The 15,134-nt window shown below is 39.9% G+C and overlaps 1 pseudogene; it reads right to left on the bottom strand.

The window, feature by feature from the left end:
• Positions 1-261: 261 nt before the first annotated feature.
• LOC111545508 lies at positions 262-627 on the bottom strand (annotated as a pseudogene).
• Positions 628-15,134: the final 14,507 nt, after the last annotated feature.

Genomic DNA, 15,134 nt, shown 5'->3' on the forward strand with positions numbered 1-15,134 from the left:
TAATAAAATAGAAACCTATACTCAGACAACTGCTTTATTCTTGCATCTAATCTGACCATATATTGGAGTAGCAATTCTTTATAAAAGGACGTAGGTGAGAACTGTCAATATATCAGTTCCATCAAAACCTCTAGGTTGGAATATCTTAAAAAGAGTAAATTAAATATGAGAAAGCACAGAAATCTCTCCCTCAAACAAGAGGGGCGTCCTTTAATAGTCTTTAATATAGCTCGTTTGCAATTGTATGAAAATCCATCATGATCAATCATGTTGCACAATCCCTAAAGGATAAAACTGAGATAACTCATGGATAATTTTCACAACTTCATTGTAAAGTCCGAGATCAAAAGGATGGTTATCTTCTTTAAACTGGACATAGGATGTACAGAAGATGGTGGCCTTGGCGGTTACTTTTCCAACCACTTCCATAATTCCAGAGATTTCTTCATCAAGGGGTTCCATCAACTCGATGGTTCCATTTTTTCCTTCTCCATCTGAAAAAATAAACATTTTTCCAGTGGGATGAATCTTTTGCAGCCTCCCCACGAAGCAGACAGGCTTGTCGATGAACTGAGCTAGCATGCCGGCGTTGATGCGCGACCTCGGTAACTCCATCATGTCCACCATGATTATGGTCCAAGACTATCAGTTCTTTTAAGGTCTTCTCTGCATTGATTATTCTAGTTATCCATTCATCCATTCTTTTTTCAAGGTTTTTAGTTTCTTTGCACTGGTTACGTAGTTCCTCCTTTAGCTCTGAGAAGTTTGATCGACTGAAGCCTTCTCTCAGCTCATCAAAGTCATTCTCTGTCCAGCTTTGTTCTGTTGCTGGTGATGAGCTGTGTTCCTTTGGAGGGGGAGATGTGCTCTGATTTTTTGAATTTCCAGCTTTTCTGCACTGCTTTTTCCCCATGTTTGTGGCTTTATCTGCCTTTGGTCTTTGATGATGGTGACATACTGATGGGGTTTTGGTTTGGGTGTCCTTTCTGTTTGTTAGTTTTCCTTCTAACAGTCAGGACCCTCAGCTGTAGGTCTTTTGGAGTTTGTTTGAGGTCCACTCCAGACCCTGTTTGCCTGTATCAGCAGTGGAGGCTGCAGAAGATAGAATATTGCTGCACAGCGAGTGTTGCTGTCTGATTCTTGCTCCAGAAGCTTCGTCTCAGGGGTGTACCCCGCCGTGTGAGGTGTGAGGTGTCAGTCTGCACCTAGTGAGGGATGTCTCCCAGTTAGGCCACTCAAGGGTCAGGGACCCACTTGACCAGGCAGTCTGTCCATTCTCAGATCTCAGCCTCCGTACTGGGAGATCCACTGCTCTCTTCAAAGCTATCAGACAGGGGCATTTACCTCTGCAGAGGTTTCTGCTGCTTTTTGTTTAGCTGTGCCCTGTCCCCAGAGGAGGAGTCTACAGAGGCAGGCTGGCCTCCTTGAGCTGCAGTGGGCTGTACCCTATTCAAGCTTCCCAGTGGCTTTGTTTACCCACTTATGCCTCAGCAATGGTGGGCACCCATCCCCCAGCCTCACTGCCACCTTGCAGTTAGATCTCAGACTGCTGTGCTAGCAGTGAGGGAGGCTCCGTGGGCGTGGGACCCTCCGGCCAGGTGTGGGATATAATCTCCTGTTGTGCCATTTGCTAAGACCTTTGGTAAAGCGCAGTATTAGGGTGGGAGTTACCCGATTTTCCAGATGTTGTGTGTCTCAGTTTCCCTTGGCTAGGAAAAGGGATTCCCTTCCCCCTTGCGCTTCCCGGGTGAGGCGATGCCTCGCCCTGCTTCAGCTTTTGCTGGTCGGGCTGCACCAGCTGACCAGCACCGATTGTCCGGCACCTCAGTTGAAAATGCAGAAATCACCCGTCTGGTGTGTCACGCTGGGAGCTGGAGACTGGAGCTGTTCCTATTCGGCCATCTTGTGCGCCCCGCACCCCCCGCCCCCGTCCCCGAGTGATTTTCTTAATCCTGAGTTCTAATTTTATTGCACTGTGGTTTGAGAGACTGTTTGTTGTAATTTCCGTTCTTTTGCATTTGCTGAGGTGTGTTTTATTTCCAATTATGTGGTCAATTTTAGAATAAGGGTAGTGTAGTGCTGAGAAGAATGTAAATTCTGTTGATCTGGGGTGGAGAGTTCTGTAGGTGTCTATTAGGTCCACTTGGTCCAGAGCTGAGTTCAAGTCCTGGATATCCTTGTTAATTTTCTATCTCATTGATTGGTATAATATTGACAGTGGGGTGTTAATATTTCCCGCTGTTACTTTTTGGGAGTCTGAGTCTCTTTTTTGGTCTCTAAGAACTTGCTTTATAAATCTGGGTGCCCCTGTATTGGGTGCATATATATTTAGGATAGGTAGCTCTTCTTCTTGCATTGATCGATCCCTTTACCATATTGTAATGGCCTTCTTTGTTTCTTTTGATCTTTGTTAGTTTAAAGTCTGTTTTATCAGAGACTAGGATTGCAGCCCCTGCTTTTTTTTGCTTTCCATTTGCTTGGTAAATATTTATCCGTCCCTTTATTTTGAGCCTATATATGTCTTTGCACATGAGGTGGGTCTCCTGAATACAGCACACTGATGGGTCTTGACTGTTTATCCAATTTGCCACTCTGTGTCTTTTAATGGGGGCATTAGCCTGTTTACATTTAAGGTTAATATTGTTATGTGTGAATTTGATCCTGTCATTATGATGCTAGCTGGTTATTTTACCCATTAATTGATGCAGTTTCTTGATGGTTTTGATGGCCTTTACAATTTGGTATGTTTTTGCAGTGGCCAGTACTGGTTTTTTCTTTCTGTATTTAGTCTTCCTTCAGGACCTCTTGTAAGGCAGGCCTGGTGGTGACAAAATCTCTCAGCATTTGCTTATCTGTAAAGGATTTTATTTCTCCTTCACTTTTGAAGCTTAGTTTGGCTGGTTATGAAATTCTGGGTTGAAAATTCTTTAAGAGTGTTGAATAGTGGCCCTCAGTTTCTTTTGACTTGTAGTGTTTCTGCAGAGAGATCCGCTGTTTGTCTGATGGATTTCCCTTTGTGAGTAACCCAACCTTTCTTCTCTTGCTGCCCTTAACATTTTTTCTTTCATTTCGACCTTGGTGAATCTAATGATTATATGTCTTGGAGTGCTCTTCTGGAGGAGTATCTTTGTGATGTTCTCTGTATTTCCTGAATTTGAATGTTGGCCTCTCTTGCTAGGTTGGGAAAGTTCTCCTGGATAACATCCTGAAGAGTGTCTTCCAATTTGATTCCATTCTCCCCATCACTTTCAGGTACACCATCAAAAGTAGATTTGGTCTTTTCATGTAGTCCCATATTTCTTGGAGGCTCTGTTCATTTCTTTTCATTCTTTTTTCTGTAATCTTGTTTTCATGCTTTATTTCATTAAGTTGATTTTCAGTCTTGACATCCTTTCTTTTACTTGATTGTTTCAGCTATTGATACTTGTGTATGCTTCACGAAGTCCTTGTGCTGTGTTTTTCAGCTCCATCAGGTCATTTATGTTCTTCTCTAAACTGGTTATTCTTGTTAGCAATTCCTCTAACCTTTTTTCAAGGTTCTTAGTTTCCTTGCATTGGGTTAGAACATGTTCTTTTAGCTCAGAGAAGTTCATTACTACCCACCTTCTGAAGCCTACTTCTGTCAGCTTGTCAAACTCATTCTCCATCCATTTTTGTTCCCTTGCTGGCGAGGAGTTGTGATCTTTGAGAAGAGACGTTCTGGTTTTTGGAGTTTTCAGCCTTTTTGCCCTGTTTTTTTTTTCTTTTTCTTTCTTTCTTTCTTTCTTTCTTTTTTTTTTTAATCATCTTCGAGCATTTATCTACCTTTGGTTTTGATGCTGGTGACCTTCAGATGGGGTTTTTGTGCAGACGTCCTTTTTGTTGATGTTGATGCTCTTCCTTTCTGTTTGTTAGTTTTCCTTCTAATAGTGAGTCCCCTCTTCTGCAGGTCCGCTGGAGTTCGCTGGAGGTCCACTCCAGACCCTGTTTGCCTGGGTATCACCAGCGGAGGCTGCAGGACATCAAAGATTGCTGCCTGTTCCTTCCTCTGGAAGCTTCATCCCAGGGGGGCACTTGTCAGATGCCAGCTGAAGCTCTCCTGTATGAGGTGTCTGTTGACCCCTACTGGGAGGTGTCTCCCAGTCAGGAGACATGGGGGTCAGGGACCCACATGAGGAGACAGTCTGTCCCTTAGCAGAGCTTGTGTGCTGTGCTGGGAAATCTGCTGCTCTCTTTAGAGCTGGCAGGCAGGAACTTTTAAGTCTGCTGAAGCTGTGCCCACAGCTGCCTCTTCCCCCAGGTGCTCTGTCCCAGGGAGATGGCAGTTTTATCTATAAGCCCCTGACTGGGGTTGCTGCCTTTCTTTCAGAGATGACCTGCCTAGAGAGGAGGAATCTAGAGAGGCAGACTGGCTACAGCTGCTGTGCTGAGCTGTGGTGGGCTCTGCCCAGTTCCAACTTCCCAGTGGCTTTGTTTAAATTGTGAGGGGAAAACCACCTCCTCAAGCCTTAGTAGTGGAGGGTGCCTCTCCTCCAACCAAGCTGGAGTGTCCCAGGTCAGCTTCAGACTGCTGTGCTGGCAGTGAGAATTTCAAGCCAGTGGATCTTAGCTTGCTGAGCTCCATGGGGCTGGGAAAATTTCAAGCCAGTGGAATTTAGCTTGCTGACCTCCATGGGGGTGGGAAAATTTCAAGCCAGTGGATCTTAGTTTGCTGAGCTCCATGGGGTTGGGAAAATTTCAAGCCAGTGGATCTTAGCTTGCTGAGCTCCACGGGGGTGGGATCCGCTGAGCTAGACCACTTTATTCCCTGACTTCAGCCCCCTTTCCCAGGGAGTGAACGATTCTGTCTCGCTGACATTCCAGGTGCCACCGGGGTATGAGGTATGAAAAGAAACTTCTGCAGCTAGCTTGGTGTCTGCCCAAATGGCCACCCAGTTATGTCCTTGAAACTTAGGGCTCTGGTGTTCTAGGCATCTGAGGGAATCTTCTGGTCTGTGGGTTGTGAAGACCATGGGAAATGCATAGTCTCTGGGTTGGACTGCACCGTTCCTCACAGCAGGGTCCCTCATGGCTTCCCTTGGTCAAGGGAGGTAGTTTCCTGATCCCTTTCGCTTCCTGGGTGAGGCAACACCCCACCCTGCTCCTGCTCGCTTTCGTGGGCTGTATCCACTGTCTAACCAGTCCCAATGAGATGAGCTGGGTATCTCAGCTGGAAATGCAGAAATCACCGACCTTCTGCATTGATCTCACTGGGAGCTGCTGTCTGGAACTATTCTTACTCAGCCATCTTGCCAGCCACCCCGGCCTTCATTTTTATAGAGGCATAGTATTAAAGGAGTGAACGGCTACTTACTATGAATTTCAAAAGGGTAATGAGAGGGTCTTTTATCTCTGGGTAGTTCCCTCTCCATGTCATTTATACATCATGATTTGGAGAGTTTGGCACTAAACTTGTCTTGATAATGAAAAAGGTTGAGAACCGTTCAGCCGATGTCACCCTGGGCATCAGATGCATATTGCAGTTCAAATCCTTTAGTCTTTGCCACTGGAGCAGGACCATCTGGTAAGATTGTACAAGTTGTGCCCTGTCATTAAGACCCTTGATAATCTGACTCCAGTAAGTCTTCTGTGCCTTGCCTTTTACTTTTCTATATTCTATCCAAACAAGTCTGTATAATGTTTCGAAACCATACCATGTACTTCCCCTCCTCCATACTTTTGACTCCTACATAATAAAAAATACATGTGTAACTTTTGACTCGCAGAAATTAACCTCTAGTAACCTATTGTTAACCAGATGCCTTACCAATAAATAAAGTCAATTAACACATAATTTGTATGTTATATGCATTATGTACTATCTTCTTACGGTAAAGTAAGCTAAAGAAAAATGTTATTGTCATTAAGAAAAACATAAGGAAGAAAAAACATATTTATTAAGTGGAAGTGGATCACTATAAAGGTCTTGCATCCTTATCATCATTGAGTAGTTTGAGGGGGAGGAAGAGGAGAGAATTTGGTCTTGCTTTCTCAGGGGTGGCACAGGTGGGGCAAAATCTGCATATAAGTAGACCCTGGAGTTCAAACCTGTGCTGTTCAAAGGTTAGCTGTAGATGCTAGTTTAAAAAGACACATATTCACAAAAGATACCTTTTTAGTGGAAATTCCATTATTGACAAACCTGTAGTCATATATAATGTTGAGAAACAGCAGCATGAGTATTAGGCTACCAAGCAATTGGTTGTCATTTCTGAACACAGTATGCAGTTTCCCACTCCTTGCCTTAGAAAATAATGTTCCATCTGCCTAGAATTTGTGTTGCCCCTTTCCTTGCCTGGCAACCTTCTAGTTATCTTTCAAAACTGCCCTTAAATATTATCACCTCTGTAAGGACATTGCTGTCCCCTAGGCAGAATTAGTCACTTCCTCCTCCCAGTCTGCCTGTATGAAAGCCCATATAGTACTCCTGCACTCCACTGTGAGGTCCCCTAAATAGGTGCCATCTATTTAGCCCCAGCTTCAGAAGTGCTTAGGTGCTCCAACTGTTTAGAGAATGAATGAGTTAATGAATAATACAGAAACCCCAAAATGATCAAAAGTCCAGATTTTTGACAGGAATGATAGGCTAACATCCTCCCTTACCTAACCATTTGCCAGTTGTGGTTTTTGTTTTGTATTATTTTAATACAAAATTAAACATTTGAAGTTTCGTTTTCAATGCTTGTCTGAAGTCCCACTAGAAGACCATTTAATTAAAGGGAGGGCCTGAAGAAGGGGCCTAGGCAGTTTGCATTTGGGCAAATGCAAATTAATCCCTGATCTCCATGCTAGAAATGCAAATTAATCCCTGATCTCCATGCTAGAAGGTTCTCTTTAGTACTAATCATATTTTCTGTCTGTCGGAGGAGTCTCAATGATCTGTACACAATTCATTCTATCGTTTTCCCTTCAACCAGTTCTTAGAAAATGATTTACAGGAATGTTATTATTTAATTTATTGAGGGAAAAAGAAAACATGTTCTACTTCCCCAGTGGCATATACTATATATAGATTTTAAGGTAGATACTTCTAGAGTCAGAAAATGGATTAATACTTCCTAGCAACATACTGCAATGAACTAGTAGCACTGACATTTTTGTTGTAACTTCTTTGTTATTAACTGTGGAAGTCATAATTTGATATAGATTTTTATTCCATGTTTTTGATACTCTTGAAAATGATGTTTTTAATTTCAGTTACTAGTAGATTTTGTACCTGTTTTCCTGTTTTTTTATTTTTATTTTTTTTATTTCTACTGTTTGTTACTTTCTTCCTTCTTATTTGCTCATTATTTTCTAATTTCTTAAAGTGGAAGCATAGGAATTTTATTTGAAATATCTTTTCGAATGTATACATTAAATGCCTTAAATTCTTCTCTAAACACTGCTTTGTATCTTAGCTCAGTCTTTCATAACAAAATACTGTAGACTGGGTAGATAACAGATATTTATTTTTCACAATTCTGGAGACTGGGAAGTTCAAGATCTAGGTGCCCCCAGATTTGGTGCCTAGTAGAGGCCCCCTTCTAGCTTGCAGAGGGCTTGCTGTCTGCATCCTCATGTGACTGAAAGAGATGGAGTGGAGTGGGGAGGGACAGGCTCTGTCTTCCTCTTCTTATATGGACACTAATTCCATCATAGTGGCCCATCCTCATGAACTCATCTAAATCTAATTACCTCCAAAAGGCCTCACCTACCTCCAATGCTAAAACATTGGGTGTTAGAACTTCAACATATGAATTTTGGGTGGCACAAGCATTCAGTTCATAACAGCTTCCAAAAGTTTGATATCTTATGTTTATGTTTTCAGTGAGTAAATATTTATGTCAAAATATTTTCTACTTTTGTGATTTATTTTTGAACTATGGAATATTTAGAAGTGTGCAGTATAATTTCCAGATATTTTGGATTTCTAATATTAATCTGTTGATTGTTAATTAATCTGTTAATTGATAGAAATCAATTGCTAATTGAGTTCTATTTTAATCCCATTGTAGTTTGGAACATAATTCCTATTATTTTAAACTTTTAAATTTATAATGATTTGTTTGTTGATCCAAAATATAGTTTATCTCAATAAATATTTCATTTATACTTAGCAAGAATATGTATTCTGTTTGGGGATAGAGTATCCTATCAATATCAGTGAGGTCAAGTTGGTTGATATGTTGATCATGTTGGACTATATCTTTACTGATTTTATGTCTTATTTTATCAATTACTGAGAGAGGAATATTGAAATCTCATCTATAGTTGTGGATGTGTCTATTTCTCCTTTCAGTTAATTTTTTTTTTCTGTATTTTAAATCTCTCTTATTGGGTACATACACATTTAGCATTATATCTTTTGGCTGAATTGACCCTTATATCATTATGTTACATACCTTGACTCCTGGTAACATTTCTTATTCTTTAGAGCGTCTACTTTGTCTGATATATAGCTTCTCCAGGTTTCTTTTGATTTGTATTTGCCCGGTAAATCTTTTTGTGTTCTTTTACTTTTAAACTAATCTTCAGTAAGTTTTTTAGAGATGTCTATGGTTGACTCTTGCTTTTTAAAATCTCATATAACAACTTTTGCTTTTTAATTGAAGCATGTAGATCTGTGTTGTCCCATATATGTAACTACAGTTTGCCCAACATATTTTCAGGTTCTGCATCTGCAGATTCAACCAACCACAGATTGAAAATAATTCAGAAAAAAATATAATACAACAATTAAAGAACCCCACAAATTAAAAAATAGAGTGTAACAACTATTTATATAACATTTACATTGTATTAGGATTATAAATAATCTGGAGATGTTTCAAAGTGTATAGAAGAATGTACATAGGTTACATGCAAATACTATACCATTTTATATATGGGACTTGTGCATCCTCAGATTTTGTTATCCACGGGAAGTCCTGTAACCAGTCCCCACAGATAGTAAGGGACAACTGTATTTAAATGTAACTTAGTTAAAATTAAAATTTAGTTTCTTAATCACAGTAGCCATTTTTAGTGATCTCAATATATGTGGCAGGTGGCTACAGCATTGGACAGTATGGCTCTAGAACATAGGAGGATTTACTGCCCCTTGTCTTGATGGCAGCTGAATGTTGCCTTGTGTCTGCAGGGGGTCAGAGCAAATGCTTTCTTTGTCTCTGTGAAGGGATAGGGTATAGGAGGGCTTCCTGACCCTCTGTCAGTGGCAGATAGTTTTTGCCATATATCAGAATGTAGTATCTGGCCTGTGGCCCTGAGCCAAAGCAGTGCTTGCCACTAGCAGATAGTTTGAAGGACTTCCTGGACAGAGCCGATTTATCAAGACAGAGGAATTACAATGGAGAAAGAATAATTCATGCAGAACCAGCTGTGTGGGAGACCGGAGTTTTATTATTACTCAAATCAGTCTCTTCGAGCATTCGGGGATCGGAGTTTTTAAACATAAGATAGTTTCTTTTGCTGTGCAGAAGCTCTTTAGTTTAATTAGATCCCATTTGTCAATTTTGGCTTTTGCTGCCATTGCTTTCGGTGTTTTAGACATGAAGTCCTTGCCCATGCCTATGTCCTGAATGGTACTACCTAGGTTTTCTTCTAGGGTTTTTATGGTATTAGGTCTAACATTTAAGTCTCTAATCCATCTTGAATTAATCTTCGTATAAGGAGTAAGGAAAGGATCCAGTTTCAGCTTTCTACTTATGGCTAGCCAGTTTTCCCAGCACCATTTATTAAATAGGGAATCCTTTCCCCATTTCTTGTTTCTCTCAGGTTTGTCAAAGATCAGATAGCTGTAGATGTGTGGTATTATTTCTGAGGACTCTGTTCTGTTCCATTGGTCTATATCTCTGTTTTGGTACCAGTACCATGCTGTTTTGGTTACTGTAGCCTTGTAGTATAGTTTGAAGTCAGGTAGCGTGACGCCTCCAGCTTTGTCCTTTTGACTTAGGATTGTCTTGGCAATGCGGGCTCTTTTTTGGTTCCATATGAACTTATAGCAGTTTTTTCCAATTCGGTGAAGAAACTCATTGGTAGTTTGATGGGGATGGCATCGAATCTATAAATAACCTTGGGCAGTATGGCCATTTTCACGATATTGATTCTTCCTATCCATGAGCATGGTATGTTCTTCCATTTGTTTGTGTCCTCTTTTATTTCACTGAGCAGTGGTTTGTAAAAGAAACTACCATCAGAGTGAACAGGCAGCCTACAGAATGGGAGAAAATTTTTGCAATCTACTCATCTGACAAAGGGCTAATATCCAGAATCTACAAAGAACTCAAACAAATATACAAGAAAAAAACAAACAACCCCATCAAAAAGTGGGCAAAGGATATGAACAGACATTTCTCAAAAGAAGACATTCATACAGCCAACAGACACATGAAAAATTGCTCATCATCATTGGTCATCAGAGAAATGCAAATCAAAACCACAATGAGATACCATCTCACACCAGTTAGAATGGCAATCATTCAAAAGTCAGGAAACAACAGGTGTTGGAGAGGATGTGGAGAAATAGGAACACTTACACTGTTGGTGGGATTGTAAACTAGTTCAACCATTATGGAAAACAGTATGGCAATTCCTCAAGGATCTAGAACTAGATGTACCATATGACCCAGCCATCCCACTACTGGGTATATACCCAAAGGATTATAAATCATGCTGCTATAAAGACACATGCACACGTATGTTTATTGCGGCACTATTCACAATAGCAAAGACTTGGAATCAACCCAAATGTCTATCTGTGACAGACTAGATTAAGAAAATGTGGCACATATACACCATGGAATACTATGCAGCCATAAAAAAGGATGAGTTTGCATCCTTTGTAGGGACATGGATGCAGCTGGAAACCATCATTCTTAGCAAACTATCACAAGAACAGAAAACCAAACACCGCATGTTCTCACTCATAGGTGGGAACTGAACAATGAGATCACTTGGACTCAGGAAGGGGAACATCACACACCGGGGCCTATCATGGGGAGGGGGGAGGGGGGAGGGATTGCATTGGGAGTTATACCTGATATAAATGATGAATTGATGGGTGCTGACGATTTGATGGGTGCAGCACACCAACATGGCACAAGTATACATATGTAACAAACCTGCACGCTATGCACATGTACCCTAGAACTTAAAGTATAATAAAAAATAAAATAAACATAAGATAAATGTAAATGTGGAGTGCTGATTGGTCAGGTTAGAGATAGAATCACAGAGGATCAAAGTGAGGTTTTTCTTGCTGTCTTATGTTCCTGGGTGGGATCGCAGAACTGGCTGAGCCAGATTACCAGTCTGGGTAGTGTTGGCTGATCCATCAAGTGCAGGCTCTGTAAAATATCTCAAGCTCTGATCTTAGGTTTTGCAATAGTGATGTTATTCATAGTAATTAATAGTGATTTTATCCCTAGGAGCAATTTGGGAAGGTTCAGACTCTTGCAGCCAGAGGTTGCATGACCCTTAAAATATAATTTCTAATCTCGTAACTAATTTGTTAGTCCTGCAAAGGCAGAATGGTCCCCAAGCAAGAAGGGGCTCTTTTCTGGAAAAGGCTATTTATTTTGTTTCAGAGTCAAACCATAAACTGAATTCCTTCCCAAGGTTAGTTCAGCCTACACCCAGGAATGAGCAAGGAGAACTTAAAGGTTAGAAACAAGAAATCAGTTAAGTCTGATCTCTTTCACTGCCATAATTTCCTCAGTTATAATTTTTGCAAAGACGGTTTCATTAGAAACAAATTGCACTTATGAATAGCCTTTCAGAACATGGCATATTGGTAAACAACAAAGCTTCAGTGTTTTTCCTTTAAAACTCGGGTGAGCAGGAGAGTTTAAGGGAAGATTCTGAGCTTGTGGAGGTAGCACAGTTTTACAGATAAGAAAATGTTTTCCAGGATAAAGGTAAACACTAAATACTTCAAAGATTTTTTTTTTTAATTTTAGATTTCAACTTTAGATCCCTAAGAAAGACTGATTTGTGTTCATTCCCAAAACACGTTTGTCCGCCCAAAGGAGGAAATGATCTGACCTGCCTCAATTAAAATGGTTTCAGTGCATCCCTGTGCTTGTATTTAATGATTTACTAATAAATGAGTTACAACATCTTTTTATTTCAGATTAAGACAGTTTCTTTTGTCATGTTACGTTAAGGCAGTCTCTTTCCTCCATCAGCCTGTTGCTGCAATGTGGAAATGAGGGGTGTTAGATCTTTTTGTTTATTAGGAAAAGCTGGAAATCCCTAATTTTTTGAATGCCTGTAAATTGTTGTAAATTCCTGTTCATTTCTTCCACCGTCTCTCTTACTCAAATTAAAAGTAAATGACCCCAAGTATAGTTGGGAGTTAAAAAAGATAAATGAAAATACAATTTTATTTCTTGTTTTTCTCTGACATTGTTTTTATGGTTTTTGTTGAAAGGGCTACATCAGTAGGATCAACAAATCTAGGTTTTTAACAAGGAAAAAGTGTTATTAAAATACTGAGAATATGAATTACAGTGTAATCTTCTTGAAGGCAGAGATTGTGTTTTATATCCGTTCCTACAAGCACAGCACAATGCCAGGGACCCAGAAGGCAACCAGTAAACATTTGCTTCAAATTGATTTTCTTAAGTGAGTAAATTGGAACTCTTGCTTTTTTGAAACAATACAGTCCTCATAATAAACAAAGTGTTTATACTCATTTTTTGTTAGGGCATTTTCTTTAACAAAGTGAATTTTAAAAGGGAAAATGGTTTTAGTTTTGTAATAGAGCTACTAAGTTAAAGTTGCATTATACTGACCGCGGTTTTGACTTTTGAGCCAAAAATGCAAATTTAAACCAGTTAACTCCAGAACATAGTACTTGGAGAAAAGGCAAAGGATTATTTGATTTCTGTAATATGTATTTTACCAAGATTTTAAACTGTGCTTTATTTTCTGTTTTCTACTCTACAATCCCAGTAATATGATTTCCTTGCTCATTGCTCTGGCTCTTAAGTCCGACCTGAAAAGAAGCCCACAGTTCTGCAGGGTAGTGCCATTCCAGATTTATGATTTTTATTTTCTTCTGGGCCTTCCTGGCCTTGGCAGTCTCTTTTTTTCTATGTCCAGTTAACTCTTGTCATTCATCTCATTGGGTGTTTTCAAACTTCCCAACTCTTCTCTGGTTTACGTTACAACCCCGATTTCCTACTCAATTATGTCCTCTCATTTACTTGGAAAAATAGGGACAATAGGCTGGACTTCTGGTAGACTTTGTGTCCTTGTATGTAACTCTGTGCATATACTGCCATGGTCTCTCGGCCTCCTTCCCTGCGGTCTCCAAGGAAGAGGTCTTTCTCTTCTAGTTCACCACTAATCCTTCCACCTGTGTGCCTGATTATGTCCTTCCTGCTTCCTTTGAGACCTAATTCTGTGAGTTACTCCGTTTCCTGTATTTTTGTCCTTTTCATCCCTATTGGCTCCTAGAAAATATGCTCCGGTTTCTGCTTTTTATTTATTTTATTTAACAAAAGCCTTCTCCAACCCTTCCTTTTTTTATTGCCAGGTTTCTACCCAGAGTAGACTATATTTGCAACATCCACTTCACAAATTAGCTGAAACTGCCCATGCCAAAGTCACCGACTGCAATTTAAATTGCTGTCTTACCTACTCCTCCATTAATGACACAGCTCAAGCCCTCACCTAGAACACTGCAGATGTTTCTTGACTCATCCTCCCTGCCTTCAGTCTTCCTTTTTCCAATTCATCTTTCCCACCACTGAAGGGTGATCTTTTAAAATACTCTCATGACAGTATTACTCCTCTGTCCTTAAATCCCTTCAGAAAATCAACACTACCCACAAGGTATTTAAACACTGTAGAAGGGCATATGAGGCCACTAATGGTTTGACCTCTGGCTCTCCAGTTTTATCTGCTCCTGGTCTGTTATTGAGTCCTACCTGTAGATCCAAAAGTAAGGTGCTATTTCACACTTCTAAGACTTTTTTTCTATTCGATGTGCTAGTGGAGTAGTATTTCCTTGTATCCCTAGAGATCTCCTGCTTAACTTTCAAAGACCGTGATCCAGCATCCTCACCAGGTTTTACTTGACGTCTCTTCCCATCTTCTATTCCTTTTGAACCTATCACCATTATACTACCATGATAAAGTTGACTTTTCTTGGTGTTTTTACTGTATCCATACAGTTTATGGATATTGCCATTTTTTTGTACAATTTATTGTAGATATTTGTTTTTAATGTTTGCCTCCCATTCTAGACAGATCTCATTGTGGGTAAGGAGTCATTTAACCGATCTTGACATCTGCCACACCTGGCATAGTGCCTTGCACATACCAAGGGCTCATAAATGTTTGTAGAATGAATGAATTTTAGCAAATATTAATTGGTTCTTCTTCTATAAGATCAGCATTGTACTTTTAAATTTAGATAATAGGTTTTGGATTGTATGTCTTTAGTATCACTGAACTTAGTGCTGGCTGCTGTGTCATATAGTTTCAAGGAAATCTGAAGAATAGGGAAGATAAATTTGTAGCTAATGACTTAATAAGGTAGTCTGTATGAATATTTAGGTCTTTTGTTCATATTGTCATCGTGTACCAGCTCATCCATGCATTCCTTTTCTAGTCAAATTTTACTAAACAGAGAAAGGATTTCCTGAGATGTGTGATCCTTTTTCTCCCTGGCTTCTAATCTCCCTTTCCTTCATTGCCATATAGCTGCCAGAGGACTTCATCTACAATGAAAATCTGATGATTTACTTTTTATACCTCTTCAGTTCTTCTTTCCATTCACCTATATTCTCATCACTTTGTCTCCTACTTTACCAAATTTAAAGTCTTGTTATTGATTATACTTCTTTTGAGAGTTTGTTGTCACTTACAGAACTGCTCTACATCCCCTTTGCACCTGCAGCTGATAACACTTACTATTCCCTACTCCAAGCATGTGGTTCAACAGGATAAACATAACAGCACATTGGTAATGTTTATGTTAAATAAGCCAGTCTCATCCAAGCATCTGCTGCACAGGCGCAGAAACAGATAAGTTGTTTCAGCAATTGGCTGCCAGGGGAACAGAAGGGTTGCCACAACAAAATCAGCAAACAACCCCCAAAAGTCTCTAAGAAGTATAAATTCAT

The sequence above is a fragment of the Piliocolobus tephrosceles genome, chromosome 4, assembly GCF_002776525.5.
Source record: "Piliocolobus tephrosceles isolate RC106 chromosome 4, ASM277652v3, whole genome shotgun sequence".
NCBI lineage: Eukaryota > Metazoa > Chordata > Mammalia > Primates > Cercopithecidae > Piliocolobus > Piliocolobus tephrosceles.